The following is a 27492-nucleotide window of genomic DNA, read 5'->3' on the forward strand; positions in this document are numbered from 1 at the left end:
CCAGGATCTTAAAACAGAAATGTGAGGTGGGGGTACAATGAAGATTCACGTTAAATTAGTCTGCAAAGCCGCCCCCGCCTGTAAGGAAACTACCCCTAACCTCCATCAGACTTGCCGGGGGAACCCTACGGCTGCCTCTCCCCCAGCCCCTGGCTCCGGCCCTCGCAGCCCTCCTCCGAGACCCCCAGGCGCATCCTACCCGCGGAGGTCGGACTCTGCCCCCTCCCCGCCTTCTCCCTCCCCCCCGGGGGCGGTGGCCCATGGCGGGCGCTCCCATTGGTTGTGGCGCAAGCAAGGACTGGAGGCGGCGGTGCTGATTGGCCGGGGCGCCTCGGCGGAGCTTGGGAGCCTGGCGAGTCGCTGGGGGAAACCGAGCAGACGCCTAGAGCAACCCGGAGCATCGGAAGGTGATCGCGCTAGTCGGACCCGCGGATCGCAGCCTGTAGATCGCGGCCGGGGCCTGGAGGTAAGAGTGACGCGTCCGGACGCGCGAGGCCGACCCTTCCAAGGGAAGCCCTGCACTCGGGAAGCCAGACTCCGGCATTTTCTTCTAGAATCTGGGCCCTCCATCCGACCAGGACGCGGGCTCCTGCTCTGAAGGAAAAGGGTCTCCCACTCCCCAGGCCCCAGGAAGCAAGAAAGCTTCGTATAACCTTCAGAAATGGGGCCGTTCGTCCTGGTCGCTGACTGGAGGAGAAAATCCCTCCCCTGTTTAACCCTTGGAATAGAATGCTGCTCCCTCAAGTGGAGTCCTGCCTCCCCAGATATCTAGATCTTCTACCATCTCCTCCCATTAATAAGAAACTAAGTTAGGGTCTCTTGCTTCTCTCCCATTCCTGTCTCCTTGGGATGTTGAGGTCATAGCTCGTATTGAAGGGTCCTCTCCCTCCCCGGCTGTGAAAGTCCTGGAGAATAGACCCTCCCTTCAACAAGGACATCCCGGGCCAAATCACCTGCATGCCTACCTTAGGAGCTAGGTTATGATTTCTAAAGACAAATGAATTCTCTTCTATCCCTATGAAGACCCTTCCCCACCCGGAGGAGAGGCCACATGTCCCCATCCACAAAAAAAGCTTTTAGGGGCCTCCTTTCAGTGGAAGGGGAGAGACTTACACCCCAAACAGGCATTTTACACATTCCTGGCCAAGTGATCCATCCTCCTTCATCTTCTCTCCTAAATCCCACCCTAGTAACACTGCTACCCCCCATCCTTTCCCACCCCACTCCAACTCCACTCCCACACCTCCTGGTCCCTCCTGATCATCCATCCCTTCAACCTTCCTCAACCCAATGACTAAAGGCCAGAAGAGGGTTCATAAAATTGAGGCCATTGAAACTATCCCAGGCCTAGAGCTCCTTTCAGGAACCCTCAAACTCGTAAGAACACAGCTGCCCTCACTCTGCAGACCCAGCAGGCACCCTACCACCACCATCTCCATCAGCCCAAACAGAAAGGGCTGTTACTCAGGGCTACCCTCCAGAGGCAGGTCTCTCCACTCCTGGACAAAGGGGAATCAACATAGAGAAGGACCATAGATCCATCCAAGGGTCCCCTGTTTACTTCCTGGGCTGCCCCATCAACTCCAGTGGCTGTTACCCGATGGAATTCCCTGGGCCTTAGGCCAAGAAAAGGATGCTTCTGGGCTTGTCCATTGGTCTGGAGACAGTGTTGTCTTAGCTGTATGGCTCCCTCACAATAACCTAGTTTGGTGGGGGCAGATCAGGAGATAGTAAAGCAATGAATTGACTTGTTACTGGTTCTGGGCACGGTGATACAGAATGGGGAGAAATGTGTTTCCAGGAGGCCAGGGGTCAACTCTGAGAGGGACAAATGGCCCTGGCTGCAGTCATAAAATGTGAAAGAGTACCTGGATTAAGACTGACTGTTTGTTCGGTAGTTGAATAAACTGAGGCACACAGAGAGAACGGGACTTGCTCAAGGTCACCCAGCCGGTCACTGACAAAACCAGCAAAGCTCCCACAGGGTCCCTGGGGCTCCCCAGCACTAGCTCCAGTCTTCATGCGTACAGTCCCCATGTCCCCACTCATCGTGGGAAGCAGGAACAATGAGAAAGTCACCTCAGAAGGAGCAGAGCTTGTAGAACGCCTGTCACCACTCCGTGGGCTCCTGATGGAGGCCGTTCCTGGGGTCTTGCGGATTTGTGCCTTGCACCTGCTGCCAAACTTAGCGTGCTGAAATCAAGACCAACTCAGCAGGAGGATATTATCAGTTACAATATGCTGGAGCCAAGGCCACTGTGCAGACCTCAGCTGCACCCTCAGGAAGGGTGCCTGAGGAAGTTCCACCCCTTTCCTCGCTGTCCCTGCTCATTCTCTCTGGTTCCCATCCTCTGCAGTAATGGCTTGGCCCTACTCGGAGTCCTACACCCTTTCCTGGCACATGGGTGGTTCTCCGAGACCCTTCAGAGAGGTGAGCAGTGGTAGATGGGAGTCTGAGGTAGCAGCTCTCTATTCTTCCCTCAGCTTGAGGGTAGCTATCTGGCTTCAAGGGAGAGCCAAGAGCAGAATTCAAGGTGAAAGGGCAGAGGTGAGAGTGTTGGCTTCTACCTGCTACTTGGTGTATAATCTTGGGAAGTTTTTCCTTTTTTCTTCTTTTTTTTCCTTTCTTCCCTCCCTCCCTTCCTTCCTTCCTTCCTTTTTTCCTTCCTTCCTTCCTTGATAGTCTCATATAGGACAGGCTAGCCTCCACCTTCCTGCATCATAGAAGATGACCTTGAACTCCTGATCCCTCTGCCTCCACCTGAATGCTAGGGTCTTACCAAGTTTCCTTGCAGTGCTGACTGGGTTTGGTCCATGCTGGGCCAGCTAACTGGCTGAGCTATGTCCATTGACCTTTGGGAAAGCCCTTCTCTCTGTTATTTATCCTTTGGGTGAAATATGTTAATCCTCAAAGGAAATAGCACATCTAGTAAGTAGAAACAGTGGTCACAATTTCGACTGCAAAGTCAACTCAAACTGATAGAACGTGGTGGCGATGCCTCTAGATGTGCCTAGGAACCTCCGTTGCAGACAGGACAAAGGCAACAGACAAACGGGGGCCATTGGAGATGAATGAGCATTTAGGGAAATGGAGCAGCGTATGGAACAGACCACAGACCTTAAAGCCAGTCAGAACCTAGGGTAGCCGTTCATTGGCTACTTCTGGGGGAGCATGAGCATATTATTGACTTCTCTGAGCCTCCGTTCTTCATCCTTAGCCTGTGGGGGTGGGCATCAGGTAAGGGACCACCCGGATCCAGGTTTCCGATTCTCAGCACCACTGGCATTTTAAATTGAGTGATTCTCAGCTGTGAGTTTTATCTCCTTTGTTGTGCTTTGTACACTAGAAGCCAGTAACTAACACTACCTCAGTTAATGGAAAATGTCTCCTGGTATGATAGGGAGGTGGCTTAGTGGGTATAATGTCTGATATGTAAGCATGAGTTGAATCCCTAGAACCCACATAAAAGCCAGGCTAGACAGCTAGGGGATGGAGACAGGTAAATCCCTAGTCAGCTAGTCTTGGTGAAAAAAGATGGGTTCCAGGTTCAACGAGAGACCCTGTCACAGAGAATGAGGTGAGTAGCTGTAAGATGCCGGACCTCAACACATGTGTGCACGAATGAGCACAACCACACATACACATGTGTGCATGAGTGAGCACAACCACACACACACACACACACACAAGTGCACATATACACCACACACACATACACACATGCGTGCATGCACATGCCTCCAGGTAATCAGATGTCTGGTAGAGGACAAAATCCTCCTCCTCCTCCCCTATTGAGAATGAGTGGCCTCGTGTGACTTCAGACATGGCTGATGTTTGAGCTGACCGCCTCGCCATTGCACCAGTCCTTCACTGTGGTGTCTTCCTGATGGGAGGTTGGGGAAGGTTCAGCTACCTCCACACAGCAGTGACATTTTAGGCTCTCCTTTCAGCAGAGCTTTGCCATTCACAGAGCACTCTCAGGCTTTCCATTTTACAGACCGTGGAGATGAAGTGTCGTGTAAGACCATCACCCCTTCCCCCACAGAGGCCAAAGAAATGCTCAAGGAGCAAGCGCTAGAAATGTATTGCAGTTCTTTATGTGGGAGGGGCTCTGCACACACCACAGTGTGCATGTCAAGGTCAGAGGACAACTACCTTAGGGTTGGTCCTTTCCTTCTATCGGTGGGTCCCGGGATGGAAGTCCGGTCTTCAGTCTCTGCAGCAATGGCCTTCACCTGTTTGCTGAGCCTTGACCACAGTTTTAGAGACCATCTCATTCTAGAGGCTTCCTAAGAAGCACATGAGGCACCCTCTTGTACAATTTAAACTCCAGGGAGACCTAGCAGTCTAGCACCTTGGGATCTGCTCCAGCAATGTCCCCACATATATGCAGGTGACATAGGAACGCCCACTTGTCATCACAATGTGGAAAGGGTCGGCATTCTGGTGTGTTCTGATGGAGAAAGGAATAGCCTTTTTAAAAGAATGAGGTAGATTAGGCCCCAAGCCTGGAAAGATCTCAGAGGCATATAATTCAGTGAAACAGAATCACTGGATCATTACAGAGAGCGTGGTCCTATTATACAACCACAAATACACAAGAACATGAGTAGTAATGGCCATTGAGATGGCTCAGTGGATGGAAGGGCTTGTCACCAAGCTGACCTGACTTCCACCCCCAGGACCCACGTGGTGACGGAGAGCAATGACTCCTAAGAAGTGGTCCTCTGGCTTCCACAAGAATACTATGACAAATACAGACAAATAAATGTGTTTAGGAATCATGGGAAAAATTTGTCCAACAGTGGAGACACACATCTTTAATCCCAGCACTCAGGAGGCAGGGGCAAGTAGATCTCTGTGAGTTCAAGGCCAGCCTGGTCTACAGAGCAAGTTCCAGGACAGCCAAGACTACACAGAGCAACTCTATCTTGGAAAACAAAACAAAACAAAATAAAGTAAAAAGTAAGAAAATGAATCACTTTGTTAGCACATTAGCTTCTCATCAGAGTGATTGAAAGAAAAATGATAGGGAGGTGATTCCCAAAAGGGGGCACACTATGTGTGTCGGGGGAAGGGACACACTGTGTGTCAGGGGGAAGGGGAACACTGTGTGTGTCACGGAGCAAGGGACACACTGAGTGTGTCGGGGGAAGGGGACACACTGTGTGTGTCAGGGAGCAGGGGACACACTGAGTGTGTTCAGGGGAAAAGGACACACTGCGTGTGTTCAAGGGAGAGGAGGAGCCGCAGCAGCTTCTCTTGCTTGAGGAAACAAAGCCCAGAGACTGATCCTCATGCAAACCTGAAGTTGCCCATGGCAGAAACTCAGAGCTTCTGAGCGTGTGGGACTAAGAAACAGAAATCAGAGACTTCATCTGTGCTGGCTGAGTGTGCGGATGTGTTTCTTCAACTCCTGCGTGTGAAATTGGCCTTCTCTTGGCAGCCACTCTGATCTCTCAGAGCCTGGTTACCCCATCCTTACACATGGTGTTGGTAAGGAAGGAAAAAGAAAAGGGAAAACAACAGTAGAATTGAGAGCTGGGGCAGCAGCATAAGCGACCTGACTGGGTTAGTGTGAGGATTCACGAGGACCTTGTGTTCCAACCCTTGGTTAATCGCCGGTACTTGATTTATGTGGCCACAGCCGCTCTCACCTCTTTTCCCCTCTGCTTGCCATCCCCTGGCTGGAGACAGATGACAAAAGCCTCATAAGTGACAACTAGGGAGCCTGAGGCCTGCAAGAATGCTCAGCAGACTGGATTGATAGCCCCCTGCACCACCATTCCTGACAGGGTTCTCAGCTGAAAGTCAGGGGAGGACAGAGGGGAGCCAGGCTCCAGTCCCTGCTCCCAGTCCCTCCTCCTGTGCCTGACTCGCCTGGCTTCCTCTAATACTCCACGCTACACGCTCAAAGAGTGGCCTCTAATTACACATTCCTTCAGTAATTCCACTTTCCAAGGGCGGATTGTCCTTCAAAAGCTGTTTCAAGATCCATCTTATTTTCTTTTCCTTGTTTCTCCTCTCCTCCCCTCTCCTTTTCCTCTCCTCACTTCCTTCCCCCACTCCTTAGCCTTACTATTGGTCCAGGCTAACCTGGTTCTCTCTATGCAGCCCAGGCTGGACTTGCATTTAAGCTGTAGCTTTGGCTAGTCCCAAACTTAGGACAGTCCTCCGGCCTCAGTTGGTGACTCTGGCATCTTTTATGGGACATTTTCCTTTAACCCTGCTCTACCCTAAGTCAGCAAACCGTTTCTCCCTCCACCCACATCCCACATCCTTTGATACCTTCACTGTCACTGGGTTTTCTCCTCTTTGTTAGTGCTGTAGCAGGTGGGGCCTGCAGATGCCTTGTTTGTGCCCGCGTCCCGAACACACTGCCCAGTTTCTAGCAGCAAGAAACATTGATTGAATGACTCTCTGCATTAGGAAATTTATTTGTATTTTATGTGTAGGAGTGTTTTTGCCTGAATGTACATATGTATATGCTATGTGCATACCGGTGCCTGAGCACATCAAAGGAAGGCACCAATGGTTGCCTTGGATGGACCATTGTGAGTAGTCCTGTGGGTGCTGAGACTTCAAAGCAGGTCCTCAGTAAGAGCAGCAAGTGCTCTTAACCAGGGAACCATCTCTCTAGCAGCTAGAGTGTAGCCTGAATCTATGCAGTTTTGGCAGTGAGAAAATGGACATCACATAAAATTACATGTTTAAGACACTCAAAGAACACAGTTCTGTGACATTACGTACATTCACAGTGCTGTGCTCCCATCATCACTATCTAGTTTTAAGATCTCTTCATCACCCTACAGGAAGATTAAGTGTTCAGTCCTCAAGCCTTGGCTCCCAGTCTCTGGATTTGTGTCTTAGTTAGGGTTTCTATCGCTGTGAAGAGACACCATGAACATGGCAACTCTTAGAAAGGAAAACATTTTATTGAAGTGGCAGCTTGCAGTTCAGAGGTTCAGACCATTATTATCATGGCAGGGAGCATGGCAGCGTGCAGGCAGCCATGGTGCTGGAGGAAGAGCTGAGGGTCCTACACCTTGCAGGCAACAGGAAGTCAAGTGAGACACTGAGCAGTATCCTGAGCATCTGAGACCTCAAAGCCCAACAACCAACAAAGCCACACCTCCTAATAGTGCCACTCCCTATGAGATTATGGGGGCCAATTACATTCAAGCTTACCACAATTTCCCTATCCCATATATGTCAGTGGACCCACATACTATGTGACCTGTTGTGTTTTAGCTTCTCCTTGAGTTTTCATACAACAGTACGTCCTCCCTTTTTAGGAGAGAATAATATTCCATTATATAGGTTGATCATGATTAACTCCTCCGTTTGTCAGTCAATAGGTATGACTTGCCTACTATGAACATACATGTGCAGGTGATGGCTTAAAGACCTGCGTTTGAGCCGTGAGTGAGGCTCATTTGGTATAGTGCTTGCCTAGCATGCATGAAGCTCCGGCTTTAAAGTCAGCCTCAGTTATAAATGAGTTTGAAGGCTCCCTGGACTTTGTAGAAACCCTGTCTTTAAAGGGGGAGGGGTTAGGCATGTACCAGGGAGCGGCTTAGTGGGTAAACGGCTTTTCTGGAAAGCATGAGGACTGGAATTTGAATGTCCAGAACCTATATTAAAGCCAGGCAGACTTGCTGGCCACTTGTAATCCCAGATTCTGGAGACAGAGACAGAGGTGGAATAGCTGGCAAAAAAGACACACATGCACTTTAGGCTTGTACATGCACGCACGTGTGCACACGCATGCGCGCGCGCGCGCGCGCGCACACACACACACACACACACACACTGATGGTGTGGTGCTGACTCCCCCATTTAACCTTCTGAGGAACTATCAGCCTTCTCACAGCAACGCTGTTTACATTCTCACCAGCAATGTGAGGGTTTCAGTGTCCACGCATCCTGAGCCAGTTACTGTCTTCAGCCTGTCCTTGCAGTCTTTCTAGGGAGTATGATGTGGCTACATTGTTGCTTTGACCTCTATTTCAGTAGCCACTCACACTGTGACATGAGTATCCACTCAGGGTCTTGCTGCTCCTTTGTGTCTCTTCCAGCCCTTTTTCCATTTTAAAAAAAAAAAATACAGGCTTGGTATGTTGGCACACACCTTTAATCCCAGTGCTCAGGAGGAAGAGGCAGGTGGATCTGAGTCCAAGACTAGCCTGATCTAATAGAGAAATCCAAGCCAGCCTTGGCTACTTTGTGAGTAGTCTCATTAAACCAAAGTCTCAGCAAAACAAAAAGAACAAATTTTATTCCATTTCCTTATTAGGGAGAACCCGTGATCTGTGATGCGGTTGTGGAGGTTAGACGACAGTTTTCAGTAATTGGTTCTCTCCTTCCCCCATTTGGGTTCTGGGGAACAAACTCAGGTCGTCAGGCTTGGTGGCAGGTGTCATATTGGGTGATCTGGATGTTCCTCATCCCCTATGCCTGCCTTTGAATGGGGATTGTCTTTTTATATTGAAGTTGTGAGTAATTGAAGTTGGTTGGTTGACTGATTGCTGTATGTGTGCATGAGTGCACATGTATGTGTGTGTGTGTGTGTGTATGTGTGTGTAGACATGAGCATGCCACAGTGCTAATGTGGAGATCAGAAGAAATCTTTTTGGAGTTAGTTCTCTCCTCTGTCTGTGTTCCAGGGATTGAACTCAGGCTGTCAAGCTTGGCATCAAGCATCTTTACCCACTGAGCCATTTTGCTGGCCCATGAAATTGTGATCTGTGTCACTATTTCCCAGTCCATTTAAACTTGTCCGTGACCTTGGAGCGCAAGGTGACTTCAGTACAGTTCCTGCCCGTGAGGAACCCACTGTCTAAAGCACTTCCACAGCCTCAGCACTTCTGGCTTCTTAGGCTTGGCCAGCCACCCGCCTATTGCAGCACCACCACTGGCCTATTGGCTGAGGCGTCAGTAGCACACCTCCACACAAGTTGTGACAACCAAAAAGTCTGCATCGCTGAATGTTCTGTGGGGAGCAACACTGCTCCTGGTTGAGAATCACTGGTTTAGAGGGGTTGCGTAACTGTCCCTTGGAAACAATAAACACGTGCTCGAACCCCCAGCAACAGGCCAAAGAAAGCACTCCACCCAAGTCAGCCTTGGCGAACTGAGTTTACCAGTTTACGTGGGGGCAGGTGGCTCCAAAGCAGCTGGAGCGCTCAAAAGCCCCACCCCAGCATGGGGGACAGCTCACAGAAACTGCACCCAGGAGCTCCCTGCCCAACATGCAGGCAGCTTTGCCACAGAATCTTCTCTCCCCGGTGATTGCTTATTGCTTTTATAGCCTTGGGTAAAGTCCTTATGACCCTTGTAATTTTCATAGGCTCATAAGTTCTCTTGACCTCCTGAGTCTTATGTCTCCCTTCATCTCCTTGCTCCAGGAGAGGAAATAACTACATGGCTGAAACAAACACAGATAGCTATAATTTCTGTATTTGAGGCTTATTTGTTGGATGTTGGACAGGTGGGTGGGTGGGTAGATTTATGGATGGATGAATGCATGTATGCATGTATGCATGCATGGATGTGTGGATCAGTAAATGAATGGCTGCATGGATGGATTTAACCCCTTTCTTGGTTGGACAGACTGATGATGAATGGATGTGTGAATGAATGAATGAATGCGTTCTTGATGTATGTTCTCTGTGAATGAATGAATATGTTCTATGATGTATGTTCTCCATGAATGAATGGATGAATGCATTGTATGGTGTTTGCACTCCATGAATGAGTGGATGAATGCGTTGTATGATGTTTGCACTCCATGAATGAGTGGATGAATGCATTGTATGATGTTTGCACTCCGTGAATGAGTGGATGAATGTGTTGTATGATGTATGCACTCTGTGAATGAGTGGATGAATGTGTTGTATGATGTATGCACTCTGTGAATGAGTGGATGAATGTGTTGTATGATGTATGCACTCCGTGAATGAGTGGATGAATGTGTTGTATGATGTATGCACTCCGTGAATGAATGGATGAATTTGTTGTATGATGTATGCACTCTGAATGAGTGGATGAATGTGTTGTATGATGTATGCACTCTGTGAATGAGTGGATGAATGTGTTGTATGATGTATGCACTCTGAATGAGTGGATAAATGTGTTGTATGATGTATGCACTCTGAATGAGTGGATAAATGTGTTGTATGATGTTTGCACTCCATGAATGAGTGGATGAATGCATTGTATGATGTATGCACTCTGTGAATGAGTGGATGAATGTGTTGTATGATGTATGCACTCTGAATGAGTGGATGAATGTGTTGTATGATGTATGCACTCTGAATGAGTGGATGAATGCATTGTATGATGTATGCACTCTGAATGAGTGGATGAATGTGTTATATGATGTATGTACTCCGTGAATGAATAAACGATTAACCGACTGCACTTTGTAAGATCCGGACATGTTCCTAGGCTGCACTCGTGCTGCACTCTTCCCGATACAGTATGCTGCTTTCACTCCTGAGCATGGTAGTCCTCACCCCTTTAACACAGGCACCCCCTCGAAAGCTTTGTAAAACAGAGTGACAGGCTCACCCACCAGAATCCGCGCTTTAACAGAATCACCAGGTGATAAACCATTCTCAAAGCAGCTTCTTTGTCCTCTGCAAACCCTGACCAGTCCCGACCTCAGCAGTCTATCAACTCCCAGAATTCCCATTGCCTTCTGCCAACACCCTCATTAGACATGCTGAGCATATGTCCTTTGCCAAGCTGGGATCCACTGTGCTTTAGATTGAGGATATAGCTCAGTGGATAAAAGCACTGTCCAGGCAAGGTGAGGACCTGAGTTCAAATACCTAGAACCCATGTAAAAGTCAGATGCATGACACAAGCCTTTGTAATCCCAGTGCGCCATTGAGGAGATGGGAGATGGAGTCAGGGAAGTCCCAGAAGCCCACTAGCCAGCTAGCCTGGTGAGCATGTCAAAAACAAAGAGCAGATAAAAAGAGACCCTGTGCCTAACCTTGGAAGGCAAGATCTGACACCTCTGACCCCCCTACACTAGAGATAGTCAGGCATGAAGCCAGGCATTAGTGCTGCACGCCTTTAATCCCAGCACTTGGGAAGCAGAAGCAAGCAGATCTCTAAATTCAAGGCCTGCCTGATCTACAGATTTAGTTCCAGAACAACCAGCACTATACAGAGAAACCCTGTATCAAAAACCAAAAGCAAAGCATGGTGGTGCGCTGGGGAGGTGGAGCCCAATCCCTGGTGCTCGCCCAGCCTGCAAGTCCCAAGTAGCTGTAAGAGAGTGGATCTCCTATGTGTTGCCACTCAGAGTTGACCTTTGTTCCCACACGCATATGTTACACACGCATTCTCAACGTGTGTGTGTGTGTGTGTGTGTGTGTGTGTGTGTGTGCAGAAAATAAGTCCTTAGTGGGGGAAGGGTGAGAAGGCACGGCTCTTGTGAAATGGAAAAACAAATATTCATTACTGGGTTTATTAAGCAGATGTTACAAGTTCAAAGGAAAAGCCAAATGCAGCCCGGCCGCAGATGCAGAAAGAAAGGATGGCATGAATCACAAGTGGAGCAGAAATGGTCTGATGAAGCAGAACTTGCTTATCTATCAGTTTCCTGCAACTTACAAGTTTTAAAAAAAGGAAAAAAGCTGGCTCGAATGCAATGAACAAGACTGGTGTTTATGTAAATGCGGTGCAGTTCCCATTGATGAACAATTTCTCCTTATAAAACCAAGGTTTCCAGAATGGGGGGAGCTTCATGGGGCAGAGGCAGAAAATGCAGGGAGGAGCAGGTCCTTTGAACTGGACCCAGAGATCAATGGGGACCACAGCAGGGGTTCTGAGCCAGGCAATGATGTAATTTCAGTAGCATTTGAAGAAGCTGGGCAGCAAGTGGCAACTTCTCCTCTCCCACCATTGAGCCCAGGTTCTACATGGGAACCAGCCAATCTGCAGGCAGGTTGCTGGCCTTGTAGCCAAAGCTTTTAAGACTTTAAAGGCTCCTTGGGGGCAAGGTTGGCCAAATGCCAGCCCAAAGAGCCAGGCACCACCTTACAGGCAGGGCTGTTCCCAAGCAGGAACAAAGGCTGCCTCCCCTCTCCGTGTCCACAGCTGTAAATAGCTCTCGGCTGGCTTTCAGTCGGAGTGCCGTTGTGGGGACAGGCTGGAAATGCGCATGCAGATGACTGCCTGAATGCAGTGTACACCTGGCATCCTGCCCTGGCCCTGAGCGTGCCACCGTCCCAGGGGCTGCAAGCCAGGCTCAAAGAGCACACACACAGGAGCATAGACAGTGTGGCCCAGGGACAGGCTTGAGGAAGGCTTCCAGGCTGAGCTGGTAGAGTCATGTTAAGAAGAGGAATCCACCAAGTGGTGGTGGTGCATGCCTTCAATCCTAGCACTCAGGAAGCAGAGGCGGGTGGATCTTTGTGAATTCGAGGCCAGCCTGGTGTACAAAGTGAGTTCCAGGTCAGCCAGGACTATATAATGAGACTGTCTCAAACAAAACACACACTCACACGAATAAACACTCAGGAGGAAGCAGGTGGGCTGGTGAGGCTTGGCTCCTAAGGCTGCCTCCTGGAACCTTCGCACCTGTTTGTAGCTGCATTCGTTGGCAGTTGAGAGGAACATCTTCCCTCAGGGACTGGAAACTATTAGCAGCCACCATGTTATAACATTCTTCCTTGGAATGGAGCAGGCTCCAAGGTTTCCATCCTTGCTGCTTGTCGTGATCCATACCAGCACCTGCACATCTGTCCCAAGGGACCAAACAAGCATACATACCTTGCCTTTTGTATTTCAGTTTTCTGGTTGGTGCTTTGCTACCTGCTCTGTGAGTGAACACCTCCGCCAATGCGTGGAAAGAGAGGATTACTCCACTCAGGGTCCAAAGGGTATTTCACCCCAGGCCAAAGATGCTTTGTCCTAAGTGATTGTAGGTTACAACTGGGGTTCACTGAGACTGCTAATCTTTAACTTGGGAAAGTATACAATGGGGACACACAGTTCTCTTCCCCTGGACTGACAGTCAGGATCCTACAGAGACTCAGCTAGGAGCTGCAGCTGCCCCTCTGTCCTCCAACTTAGGGGAGCAAGGACAGTTGCAGAACTTGGGAGGTCCCTCACATGGGAACTTATCACATGCAGGCTGACCCTGAGAGCTATACCCAGGATCTGTAGGTGATGCCAGGCTGTGTTTTTAATAGGGAGCAAAAGGGCACTTGAGGTCTTGCACCTATTAATCATTGAATGCTGCAGCAACTCCCTTAGTTCGCATCAGGAGGCATGCAGAAAAGAAGAGAATGAACCTTGAGATTACACACATCTGAAATTCTCATTCTATTTGATAAGAGTTGTACCACGGCCAGAGCTGGGCCTGTCGCTCAGTGGTAGAGCGCTAAACTAGCATGCATGAGGCTCCAGGCTGAGCAGTCCTCCTGCACAAAGAATCTGGGGAAAGAATAACATGAATTGTTACAGTCCAGAGAGCAGCCATACTGGTGCAGGGCAGGTCCCTGTCATCCCCAGAAAAAGCCATTCTGATGCACATGCTGTGCTGCTCTTTGGCAAAGTCACTTCCTGGGTTCCCTTTCCTCACGGGCTTACCACTCTGCTGTAATTCCTCCTTTGTCTGTCCCTAGACCACCAGTCTCTTAGATGAAGATTGGAGACTCCTGCCTTATCCTAGGATCAGCAGCACAGTGTCTCGCTGTTAGCTGAGCATGAGGCATTGCTATTGAGTGTTCCCGAGGACGTCTGCTGTCCTGATTTGCTCACAAGGCTGATTTCTTTTTACCTTGTGTCTTTTTCTCCTCCTTTTCTCTTTTCTTGTCTTGAGACGGGGTCTCATGTAGTTTGCAGTGGCCTCAGACTTGCTACGTAGCTAAGGCTGGCTTTGACTTCCTGTTCCTGCTGCCTCCGCTTCCCAAGTGTTGGATTGGATTACGGGCATGCATCACTGTGTTCAGGTTCTTGCCTTTCTCATAAATAAACTGTTTTACATTGAGATGGCCATCAAAGTGTAAGAGACTCATAAAGACCTCATGTACCCTTCATCAAATGTTCCCCATGACCCATGGATTATGCAATAGTTCGACCAGGAAAACGATACTGACTCACCCGCCTGTCCTTGGATTCCTTCTGCTTTACACAAATTCCCTGTGTACATTTGGGGTTTTTGGTTTTGCATTTAATCTTATGATTTTTTTTGAGTGGTGTTGGAATCAAACTCAAGACACTGTACATGTTAGGAACATGATCTGCTACTCTCTAAGCCCTGACCTGGCCCAGTTCTAAACAATCATCAATCTCATCAGGATGCAAGTGAAATGAGGATGGCCGCACCTGTCTCAGGACCACCTAGCGCTTGAATCTTCAGAAGAGGCTATGGAGTGAGGTGGAGCTCTGGGGCAAGGAGTATGGATGTGGCGTGACACGCCCTAAATCCAGCGTCTGAGGGACAGGGACGGGCAGCGTGAGGACCACATGGCTTGAGGGCTTAAGCCCACGCAGCCCATTGTTTCTGCAGGAACATCACCCTCTCTGCTCACTCAGGGCTCTGTCTTCGCTGGGCACCGCCCACTTTACAGGTTTGAATCCCAGCTTGGCTGCCTCCCAGCAGAGAAACCTTGGGCCGGTTGGTGAACCTCTGCAGACCTCATTTGTAAAGTGGGGCAGCAGTCACATTGACTCAAGAATGCTGTGGGGTTAAGGTGGGGTATTTATGCTGGGTAATACTCAGTGAACAAAAGTGCTATTTTTAATACCCATTATTTCTTTTAATTAAATTGGTCTGCTTAATTATGAGCTTCAGCTATAGGTGTGTGCTCACAAGTCTCTTGTGTTTGTTTACTTCCTTGTTGAGAGATATATTTGATCACACTGTGAAACTCCGAGACCCTGTTAATCAAATTATCCTTGGATCAAGGGACAGAACCAGTGACAGATTGACAGTTATCCATAGAGAGGACAAAGGAGCCTGGAATACAGATAGAGAGATGCACAGGAATGAGTAGGGAGGGATTTAGAGATCTGAGATCTTTTTTGGATTTGGACCAGGTAGAGAGAGACTCTCCTTTGCTGGATCTCCAGACAAAAAGGAAAGTTGATTGCTTCTTGGGTTCTCTGATCTAGCAGGATTTCACCCCAACATCTGAATCCTGAGTCTTTATTGGTAAATAGATGTAGTTAATTAAAAACACTTTCTTAGTTTCTTCCTTTCTCTCTCTCTCTCTCTCTCTCTCTCTCTCTCTCTTTCTCTCTCTCTCTCTTTCTTTGAAAGAGGGTTTCATGAAGCCTGCACTAGCCCTTGAACTTCTGTACCTCCTGCTTCTACCTCCCAAGTGCTGGGATTACAGGCATGTGCCATCACCATACTGGTTCTGTCTGTTCTCTCCCTCTCTCTCTCTCTCTCTCTCTCTCTCTCTCTCTCTCTCTGTGTGTGTGTGTGTGTGTGTGTGTGTGTGTGTCTGAATATGAGAATCAGAGGTTGACATGGGGTGTCTTCCTCAGTCACTCTCCAACTTACTTTTTTTGAGACATAATCTCTCCCTGAGCCTGGAGCTCACTGATCCAGCTAGCCATCTGTCCAGAAACTCCCCCTCTTCTTTTCTTAATGTGCATTACATCAAAAATGTTACCATAAATGCCATCGATTGTTGTCATTTGGAAATTGGAAAATGCGTTTCAAGACCCTGGGGTCCTGAGAAGTCTGGTGGATGCTTTCTAGCATGTGTTGGCCAAGTCATGTGACTCTGAGCTTTAGTTTCTTCATGTGGAGAATGTGATCTGCCTTGCAGAATGTATCGGGAGATTTGGGTTGTTGGGCACTTACAGGGCTCTCAAAAAATGTCTCTACTTCCTGGCATATGAATTCTGAGACTTCACATAGTCTTCTGTTCCATGGCACATATGTGGAGGGTCAGAAATGGGAGTCGGTTTTCTGCTTCCATGATGGGGGCCCTATGGTTCAAACTCCAGTTGTCAGGCTTATCAGCCGAGCCTTTCCCTGCTAAGCTCTCTTGCCAGCCCCTCATTGGGATTTTTATCTGGTTCAGTTATCAGTTGTTACAGCCACTAGGTTAGGAGTGGGGGAGGCTTGCATTCAGGGCAGTGTTGATGTGGCTTTGACAGGCACATTTGCACAGCTGAGACATCCCTTCGGTAAGTTCTGGTTTGTGTCTTGTTGGGCCAGGAGTTTACGAACAGAGAAAGAAATGTGGAAAAAGGAAAACCCAACATGCTGCCACATCCCATTAACTTCATTCTGATATGGAGTGCTTGGTGCTCGGGGACATGGAGTCTGTCCTCGTCTGACCATTGTCCACATCTGTGTATGCACAGCCTTGCTGGGCCTCCTTGAGTCTGAAATGGCAAGTCCCAGCCTTGTCTTGGGATGTCCTCTGGGAATAAGAGTGTGGCACTGACACCACACGGCTTTTGGGGAAAGTTGCTGAGTCGGCAGGACAGCTCTCGGGTGAGCTGGCACTGTGACAGCGAGGAGCTATCCTCTGAGGCCTCTGTTCAGAGACTGGGGAGAGAAGCAGATGGCTCTCAGGGCTCCAGATAAGAGGCTGGAACTTGGCCGTGGTTTTAATTTCCTGCAGGACACAAATGATTGTAAAGATTGCCTTTCCCGGCCTCTGCAGAACATCCCTGAGCTCTGGCCTATGACTCTGCAGAAAGCTCACCAGCGAGAGCAGACACGGGGGCTCTGGACTCAGTGTCTCCCCTTACAGAGCGGCATTGTCCTGCGTCACAGATGCTGAAGACAGTCACGGGGCTCGGTGGGTAAAGGGCTTGCCGTGAAAACACGAAGACCCGAGCTCAGATCCACAGCACCTCTGTACATCTAGGTAGGCAGCAGGCACCTGTAACCCTGGTGCTAAGGACAGACAGACAGATTCCAGGAACTTGCTGGACAGCTCTGGTCAAAACGGCAGACTACCGGTTTCATGAGAGACCTTCTCTTAGTTAATTAGAACAAGATGGAGAAGTGGTTGAAGGTGTTTCAGTGCCAGCCTCTGGCCTGCATATGTGTGCCTACCCACACAAGCACACCTGCACACACACAGACACCAACACATATGTGTGCCTACCTGGACAAGCACACCTGCGCACACACAGACACCAACACATATGTGTGCCTACCAGGACAAGCATACCTGCGCGCACACAGACACCACACACAAAGAACACATAAATAAAAGAGTTAGCCATGACTGAGCTTTAGTTTCCATGGGGTGAGCGCAGGAGAAACCTGTCCCGCAGAAGCGTGTGCAGCTCTCTTCCTTCTCATCTGCCAGGTGGGAAGGAAGTGTCCCTGTGCAGGGGATGCGGGGTCGAATCTGAGCACAAACAGTACTGTACTGCTGGTGCAGGGAGAGACAGGGCAGCTTCGGGTAGAGCAATGGTGCCCCTGCCATTGGAGCTGAGTGTTTGTCTGGGGGAGAGGATGACCAACACGGGAAGAAGCTGGATGTGATAGTGCAAGCCCATCACCCCAGCTACTATGGAGGCCAAAGAAGAACCACAAGTCCAAGGCCAGCATGGACAAGTTAGCAAAACCTTGTTTTGTGTGCGTGTGTGTGTGTGTGTGTGTGTGTGTGTGTGTGTGTGTGTGTGTGTGTAATGGGGGTGTGGTGTATACATGTGGTGTTGTGTATGTGTAGCATGCGTGGTGTATATGTATGGTGTGTATGTGTGGTGTGATGTATGTGTAGTGTATGTGGTGTGTGTATGGTATGTATGTGTGGAATGTGTATGGTACGTGTATGGTGTGTGTATGTGTGTGGCGTGTGTGCGCGTATGGTGTGTGAGGTGTGTATGTGGTGTGTGTGTGTGGTGTGTCTATGGTGTATGGTGTTTGAGGGGTATGTGGAGTGTGTGTTGGGGGGTACTTACACCAGTGTGTGCACATGTAGAGGAAAGACAGCAATGCCAACTGTCTTTCTCTGATGTTTATCCACCTTAATATTTTGAGACTGAACCCAGAGTTCACCAACTGGCTAGCTAGTTGGTTATCAAGCTGCAGGAACCCCTGTCTCCAGCTCCCATCCCGCTGAGGGATTCCAGGTACACACTGACGTGGCAGGCTTCTTCCACCGCTGCTGAGGATCAGTGCAGTGCCTCATGCCGGCCAGAGTGGCAAGCCCTTTACCCATTTTGCCCTCTCTGCAGTCCCTGCACTTTGTTTTTGGAGAGAGGTTCTCACTGTGTAGGCCTGGCTGGCCTGGAACTCACCATACAGAACCAAGTCACCTTGAACTGGCAGTGACTTCAGGTGTGTGTCACTAGATCCAGCTTTTAAAAAAATTTCCAAACTCTTGGAGAATATAAAGGAAAAAGGGCTGGGGCGCAGTGCAGAGGCGGAGTGGTGCCTAACACATGAAAGGCCCCGTGCTCAACATCCAATAGCAAAAGACAAACGGAGAGATGACCAGTGCACAGAACCTCAGGACCTGGGACGTGGGGACCTCTGAACTGACTGAGCAAACTAACGCTTGAAGCTTCTCTCCAGCAGTCTAGATCAGAAGTTGCCCACCTCTAGAGCCAGTCCCATGCCGTGCAAGGAGCTTTTGTGGCTACAGAGGTGACTCTGTCTTCTGGTTGTCTCTGTTCCATTTTGAACTTGTAGTACACTGCAGCCGTGATATCAGGCTCACCTAGGACCTGAATCCAGGTCAGAGCACACAAATCACACCTGTGACCGACCCCTGCACCTCCTGCTGCATTGCACTCTACTTGGGACTTAGCACAGAGAGCACAGTAGGACTAAGGAGTCTGATTGTGCATGTGGATGCACTTGAAAGGCAGCCCCTGTACCAGGAGACCTCTGCATGTTTGGGGAGCAGCAATCTGGGATGGTGCTAGGGCACTGGTCAGTTCTTATCTGTGGGTGCTTCTTGGATTATGGAAGCATTACAGGGGAGTCAGGGAGTGTTCCTGGCAGCTAGGTGTTTAAGGGACAGACTTAAGAAGCCTGATCTTGTGCAGACCTGTCTCAGCTGACCAAAAGCAATCCATGTTTCTTGTGGAGGAAGCACCTCAAGTTATCATTTGTTGGTTTTAATGTTTCCTGATTTCCTGTTGGAAAGTTGGCCTGAGGTTCCCAGCTGCAGGAATTACTGCATTGCAGCAGCAGAGGTGAACAAGGAAGATGAGGAGCTTGCATGCCTCTGGAGAAGATGGGTGTTAGTCACAGATAAACAAAGTGGATACGGTGCCCCAAATGGTGAGGTGGCTTTGATCAAGTTATGGATCAAGGGAGGCCTCTCTGGAGGGGTGATGTTCAGTGTGAGGAATGAGCCGTCAGCGTCAGGCGGGGGCCAGCAGGTGTACAGAGGGCCCACTTGGAGGGAGAACATCAGCCTCTGGTTTGACAGGTGTCCTTGACTCTGCAGTCAGACACATGGCCTCCTCCTGGATCACCCACAACAAAACACCCAACACGCCCAGGAAATAAGGGTTTATTTGGCCCATGGTTTCTGAAGACTCGGTCTGTGGTTGCTTGATTGTATGTGGAGGGAAAATATAGCAGCAAAGAATGTGGGGTAAAAGCTGTTTACTTCCTAGTGGGCAGGGAGCAGAGAGAGGGAGGAAGAGATAGGAACCTTTAAAGGCACACCCCCAGGGTCTACTTCCACAAACTAGGTCCACCGTCTGAAATGTTCACAGCCTCCCTATTGGGCTTTATAAGGCCTGGGCATGAGGCCCAATGTAATTTCCTAACTTGAGTTTGGTGAGGCCTTGTGTAACTTCCTGAGCCTGGCTCGAGTTTGAAGACGGGTCTCTGGCTACCCAACCTAGACCCGCCTCTGCCCAGCTACGGCTAGAGTGGGAGAATATTATTGGCCCTGTTCCTTACTCTGCCTCAACCCATCCCAAGCTTCTCCACCTCCATCACAACCCTATATAAGTTCCTGTCTGGTCCCGTTAAACAAGATCCTGCTTCGACAGACTCCTGACTCAGTGGGTGTGTTTCTCCCCGTGGCTAAGGGGGAGGGCTGGGTAGTCGGACACTCACCATCCCACCGAGCCTCAGGGAAAGTCCGGCAGGTCCGTCTCTGCCCCCATTCTTTCTGTCAGAGAACCCGCATCTGGAGATCTACCATTCAAAACATGACCCTGTGGAGCGTATCCAGCTCAAGCACCGACGGTGTGCTTCACTGAGTCCCTTTGGCTTCGCTATGAAAGTGAACTGAAGGGAGAGTCCTCAAAGAAGGCTGCTGTGGCTGCCTGAATACAGGAAGAGGCAGGTTGATTCGAATGGAGCCAGGAGGAGTGAGTGACCTGAAAGTGGCCATAGTGGCGTCTGAGCACCGTGTGCAGGCGACACACCCATGTACAGATTCCCACAGGTGTGCTGGGTGTGCAAGCCTGAGCCTTTGGTCCTCCTGCATACACTGGAGACTACAGAAGGTGACACTTTGTAAACAAAAGATGGCAACAGCGTTAGCTACCCGTAGGGCTTGTCACTACCGTGGTCAGCTTTAATTGTCAACTTGACACAACCCGGGGTCCTCTGAGAGGAAAGGCTTGATTGGGAAATTGCCTGGTCAGACTGGCCTTCAGGGATGTCTGGAGGAGGTTTGTCTGGGCAGATGGTTCTGGGCTGTGTATTAGTCCGAGGGAGTGAGCCAGCGAGCAGTGTCCCTCCGTGGCCTCTGCTTCAAGTTCTTGCCTTGGGTTTTTCTGTTCTGACTCCTGTCGATGATGGCTTCTCACTGCCATGTAAACCAGAGAAATCCTTTCCCTCACAAATGGCTTTGGGTAGAGTTTGTCACAGCCACAGAAGGGAAGTATAGCTGCCATGATTCGTTTTTGACAATCCGATCAGCCTCGTGCCTGCAAGCTCCACCCAACCGTGGATCAGAGTTTTCAGAGGAGGAGGGGCTGGAGATGGAGGTCAGTTGATGGAATGTTTGCCTAGCGACAACTACCCCAAAAAGAGGGGGAATTAGAAAAAATTTTAATTTGTCATGAATATGCTATATTTTCATATTATTTTTCCCTAAACAACATTGCAGCAACTGTGTCCATAGTGTTTTTGTGGTGTTACAATAATTAGTTAATAAATATAATAATGTATAATATTGCATAGTATGTAAATGTGGTATTCTAATAATGTAAAGTCTTGTATGGATTTTACAGGGGCTCTTTCTTTATATGAAACTCATCTCTTTGGGCTTTCTAGGTTCAGTAGATGTAACTGTCCACTTAAATTTATTTCTGTTAAACGTTAAGGTGCAGGACTGGAGAGAGGGCTCAGTGGTTAAGAGCACTGACTGCTCTTCCAGAGGACCCTGGTTCAATTCCCAGCACCCATGTGACAGCTCACAATCATCTGTAACTCCAATTGGGGTGGGGATGACTGATGCCCTCTGCTGGCTTCCACAGGCACCTGGCATGCTTGAGATTCACAGACACACGTGTGAGCAAAACACTCTAACACATCAAGAAAAAATAAAAATTTAAAAAGTTATTTACTCTGTGAAAGAACTTAGGATGGTTTTAAGAAAGCATCTTTGGTTCCCATGTTTTATTTTGTGTATATGTGGTGGGGTTAGTGCCACAGTGCATGGGGAAGTCAGAGGACAACTTTTCTCCTTCCACCAGGTGAGTTTCAGGGATCGAACTCAAGTCCTCGGGCTTGGTGACAGGCAGCCTTACCCACTGCACTATCTCTCCAGCCTCTGTCCGTCCCCCCCCCCCATCCCCATCTCTCTCTGACCTACATTCCCGGCCATGGAGAAACGTTACAAACAATATAACTGCACTATTGTGGGCTTGGAAAGAGATGTACTTTGTGTCTCCTTGACACTAAAAGAAAGTGGAGGAGGAGGAGGAGGATTTCTGATACCAAAGGGGCCCTATCAAGCCAGAGTCTGGGAGTATTCTCTAAAATTGAGTTCCTGGTAACCGTGTGCAGAGAATCACCATTTCTTACAGGGAGTGGACAGACCATTTGTGGCTACACAGCTAAGCTTGGAATGCCTAGGCCAATGGCCATTTTTCCAGCTCCTAAGCTCTGCTCTATGGTGCAAAGGCAACCACAGAGAAGTTGGTTTAGCTGTGTTGCAACAAAGGTGTATTTTTTTTTTCGTGGCCATGGGTTGCAAGTTCCTAGTAAAGAACTGAAGAGGCCAGAGTAATGTGGGCTGGAGAATACCTTCTTTACTGGCCCTCTAGGAATTCCGCGCATCTTTCTCCAAGCTTCCCTGGCTCCGTCGAAGTGAGATGATAAAGTTCCACTTTATGCTGTGAATGTGCTAACCTCCCCGATTGTGCTGACCTACTTTCAACATTTAAGTATTTCCCTCTGGGGTTTGGAAGCCATTTTGACCTGGTTCAATGCCAGAACACAAATGTCCTTTTAGATCCATTTGGAAACTCATCTCTTTTCACACTTCTCAAAACCAAACTGAATCTAGATTGATGTCCAAGCGCCTCTAGGCTCTCTGCTAATATCGTGTCATGTAACTTGATAGTGCTTTTCCATAATTAAACGTCTAGAGCCAGTCAGCTGCCATCTACTTGTGTATCCCGCCTTCCCTTGATGGTTTTCCGGTTTACTGAGGAAACCAGGCATGCTCTTTTAACCATTTGGTAAAACTAACTATGTAGATCAATAACAAGCAATCGCCATGTAGACCGGGGATGAGGATCGGTACCATGCTTACCTAGCATGCCTAAGGTCCTGAGTTCAATCCTCAGTACCACATAAACCAGATACTGTGGCATGTGCCTGTGGCCGCAGCACTCAAGAGGTAGAAGATCAGAAGTTCAGCATCCCCCTTAGTTATACAGTTAAGTCTGAGATGCAGAAGACCCCGTGCCAAAAACAAAACAGAGCAAACATGGAAAAGAAGAGAAGTGAGGAAGGAGGAAAAGGTAGAAAAAATAGCTTGCTACCCAGAGCCTTGTTTCCGAGATCAAACTGTTAAACAGGCACCCTCTTTACACCAGCCTTCCTTTGTTGTGGTCGTGAATTATGTCTCCACAAATTATACTCAGATTTTATATAAAATGTTTTTAAATTATTTATTTATTATGTATACAATATTCTGTCTGTATGCCTGCAGGCCTGAAGGGGGCACCAGACGTCATTACAGATGGTTGTGAGCCACCATGTGGTTGCCGGGAATTGAACTCGGGACCTTTGGAAGAACAGGCAATGCTCTTAACCACTGAGCCATCTCTCCAGCCCAAGATTTTATGTAAAATTGTATGGGTTTCCAAGCTGGTTATGGTGACACACGCCTTTAATACAAGCACTCAGGAGGTAAAGGCAAGTGGATTTCTGAGTTCGAGGCCAACCTGGTCTACATGACAAGTTCCAAGCCAGCCAGGGCTACACAGTGAGACACTGTATCAAAAAATATCCCCACCCCATACAGGTTTCTTTTCTCTCTCATCCATGACATCAAAAATCATATTCCCATCTTTTGCATAGCTTCTGGTCACTGTCAGGAGTACCAGGCTTTCACACTGGTTGACACATGCTCTGTGGGCAAGTCTCAACTGTAGACTCTGCCACTGTTCCCAGCTGTCCTCTCTTCTGTCATGCTGTGCTTTGGAACTCTTGGCTCACTGATGACTACCTGAATTAGCTAAATTTCTGGTGTTGAGATTATTTAAGGTAGAAATATTTAAGATCTTGGACTGTGGAGATAGCTCAGTGACTGAGTGTTTGCTTTGCAAACCTGAGGATCTGAATTCTGATCCCAGCTCCCACATAAGCAGAAACAGCAACAACAGGTGAGCAACAGCGTAGGTCTCTGGGGCTCACTGGCCAGCCTAAACTGAAAAAAAGTCGAGTCTCGTGTTCAGCCAGAAATCGAGTCTCCAGGGGATAATCTGGAAGTCCATAAGGACTTCTGCCTTCCAGCCTCTGCATGCGCTTATACTGTGTGCACTCAGAATTGAAAACACTTCTCCTTAGTGCTCGTGGCTATATTCTTTTCCCAAAGGGTTAGCCCCAGGCGGTCTCAGGACTGTCCTGACTCCCAGTCATGAGATGTGCAGATAGCATTAGCGACTCCACACACTGAGCACACACCAGTTGGTTTGCTTTTGCTTTTTTAAGCAGTTAAGAAAGAGGACAGATTTCACATATTCCTTGCAGCTAATGATGCTATCACCAAGTTTAATCACTAGGCATCTCCCCACAACCCTCTGGAGCACATCTCTGCCCTCAGAATAGGACCTGGTACAAGGAAACTTTCAGTGCAGTTCCTGCGTTTGCAGAGCTGCATTTCCTCTGAGCCCTCATCTTTGTCTGTAAAATGAAATAGCCACGCATGCAACAGAGGCCCATGAGATGCCTCAGTAGGTCAAGACACATGTTGCCAAGGCCACATTCGGTCTCTGGGGGTCCGCGTAGTAGGAGAGAACTAACTTCCCACAAGTTGACCTCTGACCTCCACAAGAGCACCACAGCCCGTGTGTGTATATAGAAATACACACAATAAAGTAATAGGTTAATAAAAATTTGATAAAGGTTTAAGAATTCATTCAATGAATACTGAATGTTATCATGTGTGCCAGATGTATGTAGCAGGGAAGACATCCACGTACCTAACTGTATTCACAAACCACGGTTCCTGAGAAAGAACCATGCAGGGAGCTATAAGAACGTAGTTTCAGAACTAGGAAACTCATTTCCACAAGAAACTTAAAAATGGCTTTTTTGAGGAAATATTTTGGGGTTTGTGAAATTTGGGTGATTAATAGAAGTTAAACAAGGAGTGAGGAAGGAAATCGGGGTGACAAGAATAATGTGTGCATTATGTGTCCCGAGGCCACAGCACCCTGTACCTTCCAGGAATCAGAGATTAGAAAGAGCTGTGGGACCTGACCAGAGTTAGGAGTGAGCAGGGATGGTGGATGAGCAGCAGGCTAAGGGTAAAAGGCAGGACGACTATCTCCACATCTGTCCCTGCGGGCGAGGAACTAAGACCTCGGTCAGCTGGAAGGTGGAGATAAAGCAGTGAATTTAAGACACTCTGGAGTCAAGTTAGAGGCCCTTCTCTCCTCCCGGGCTCCTTCCTCAAGCTCATCACCAGGTCAGTCTAGTCCTATTGGAAACATCAGAGCAAAGCCAAGGTTTCCTTTTATGACCATTTGCAAGAAGCAAGAGAATTGCAATAGCCACACTGTAAAACCAAAAAAGAAGAAGAAGAAGAAGAAGAAGAAGAAGAAGAAGAAGAAGAAGAAGAAGAAGAAGAAGAAGAAGAAGAAGAAGAAGAAAAAGAAGAAGAAGAAGAAGAAAGAAAGAAAGAAAGAAAGAAAGAAAGAAAGAAAGAAAGAAAGAAAGAAAAGAAAAGCCTAGCTGGAATTCACCCCTGAGCACACCAGCCGGGATAAGGGATGGTGGCTTCCCAGGTCACATTTTGGGACAAGATCATGCTAGGAACCAGACACAAAGTCATTCCCATGAGCACATAGTTAATAGATGGATATTATTATTAAAATTAAGGTCTAGACCCAGCCAGAGTAGGGGAGAGCTGGACCCCAAGTCTTCCTGAGATAGGAATCCCATAAAGCGAGCTGCTCTGACAGGGTGGAAACCCAGTTTAGGACCCACTGAGACAAAAGGCACACTAGTGGGGGAACCTATTAATTGTTAAATAATCTTTAAATTAATCAGGTTATTAATTCTTAAGATCTCTCAGTGGTAAGAAGTTCTGAGTTCACTGCATACTCTTTTGTTTTTTGTGCTATTGATTTTTGAGGTCTTGGGTAGCCCAGGCTGGTCTAGAATTCATTATGTGACCAAGGATGACGCTGAACTTCTGATCCTCCTGATTCCATGTCTTGGATAGTGGGATTATAAGTAGGTGCCACTACTCATGGTTTATGTGGTGCTGGGGATAAAACCCAGGACTTGGTACATGCCAGGCCAGCGCTCTCCCAACCCTACTGCACACTTCAACAAAGATTGTTTTATGTGTGTGCATCTGTATGTGTATATGTGCATGTGTGTGCATCTGTATGTGTGTATGTGCATGCGTGTGCATCTGTATGTGTGTATGTGCATGTGTGTGCATCTGTATGTGTGTATGTGCATGTGTGTGCATGTGTGTGCATCTGTATGTGTGTATGTGCATGTGTGTGCATCTGTATGTGTGTATGTGCATGTGTGTGCATCTGTATGTGTGTATGTGCATGTGTGTGCATCTGTATGAGTGTATGTACATGTGTGTGCAGGTGCCCATGGAGGCCGGAATGATGGTGTCTGATCCCCGAGAGCTGAGTTTGCTGGGGTTGTGAGCCACTTGACGTAGATGCTGAGAGCTGAACTCCAGTCCTCTGCAAGTGCAGCAAGGGCTCCTTTTTTAAAATCTAAGCCAATGTATTTTGATTATATTCTTCCCTTTCCCAACTCCTTCCAGTATCTTCTCCCCCTCCCCCACCCACCTAACTTTAAGCAAACAAAAATCCAACACAACAACAAAACCCCTCAAAAAACCAAAACAAAATAAAACCACACCTAAAAGGAAAAAAAGAAAACCTCACCAAACTGTTACTGAATAAAAGCACACAAATAAACCCGTGAAGTCCATTTTATGTTGGTCAACTACTCCTGAACATGAGTCCTGTCCTAGAGTGCTTCATATACCCAGTGTGACTCCCTTGTCGGGAACTGATTTTCCTCTCATGGCACGTGACAGTTCTGTTGTCAACCTTTGCCCTAGTGCCTAGGTTTCCCTTCATTCATTCACTTTTCAAAAATGTAACAAAATAAAATGTAACAAGATAAAACAAAACAATCGCATGGAAGTTGGACAAGACAAACCAACAGAAGGAAGAGAGCCCAGGAGAAGGCAAAAGAATCAAAGAACCTCTCATTTGCACACTCAGAAATCCCATCAAACACTGAACTGGAAGCCATAGCACACACCCAGAGAACCTGGTGCATACCGGTGCGGGCCTTGAGCAGGCTGCCCCTCGCTCTATGAGTTCATATGAGCACCCAGGGCCATCTCTGCAGCCCCTGTTTCACACTTTTTAAATAAATGTGTAAACAATCAGTTTCCTGCATACCTATGTGACTGACAATCAGCAACAAAATATTCATCACCGACTGACAGCTCGAGAGGTCAACTTTGCTGCCAACGCTACTTTAGGCAGCAGGTCCCGCGGTTCCTGCTAATGTGCGGGGACAAATTCCCAAACTGCTTGAGATTCTTTCCCTATAGCTCATAAGAGTGTCTACTCCACAGGCTCATGGGAATAAACAGTAGGTGGTCCATGGACACAAGTGAGGACACAATCCTCACTTAAGGTGGGGTGGGTCTAGATGAACTATTAATCCCACCTAAACTACATTCTCCAATGAGCTATCTACCCTCAGCACCTGGGCTGTGTTTGGTCTGAATCGAGACACTGTAAGCATAGATGCATTCCTAATACTGAAGGTGGTTTGCCAAGAGGAATATGAAATTTATTAATTAGCTTTGTGCTGATTGCATGTTGGTATGGTG

General features: G+C 48.2%; 1 protein-coding gene across 1 annotated transcript in view; it reads left to right on the plus strand.

Annotated features, from left to right (window-relative positions):
- Window positions 1-321: 321 nt before the first annotated feature.
- Window positions 322-27492, plus strand: part of Abat (4-aminobutyrate aminotransferase) — a 90181-nt gene continuing 63010 nt past the window's right edge. Inside the window, 1 exon segment of the mRNA XM_038325147.1 lies at window positions 322-466. The gene's annotated coding sequence lies outside the window, so the exon portion shown is untranslated.

This window comes from Arvicola amphibius, chromosome 4, assembly GCF_903992535.2.
Source record: "Arvicola amphibius chromosome 4, mArvAmp1.2, whole genome shotgun sequence".
Lineage (NCBI taxonomy): Eukaryota > Metazoa > Chordata > Mammalia > Rodentia > Cricetidae > Arvicola > Arvicola amphibius.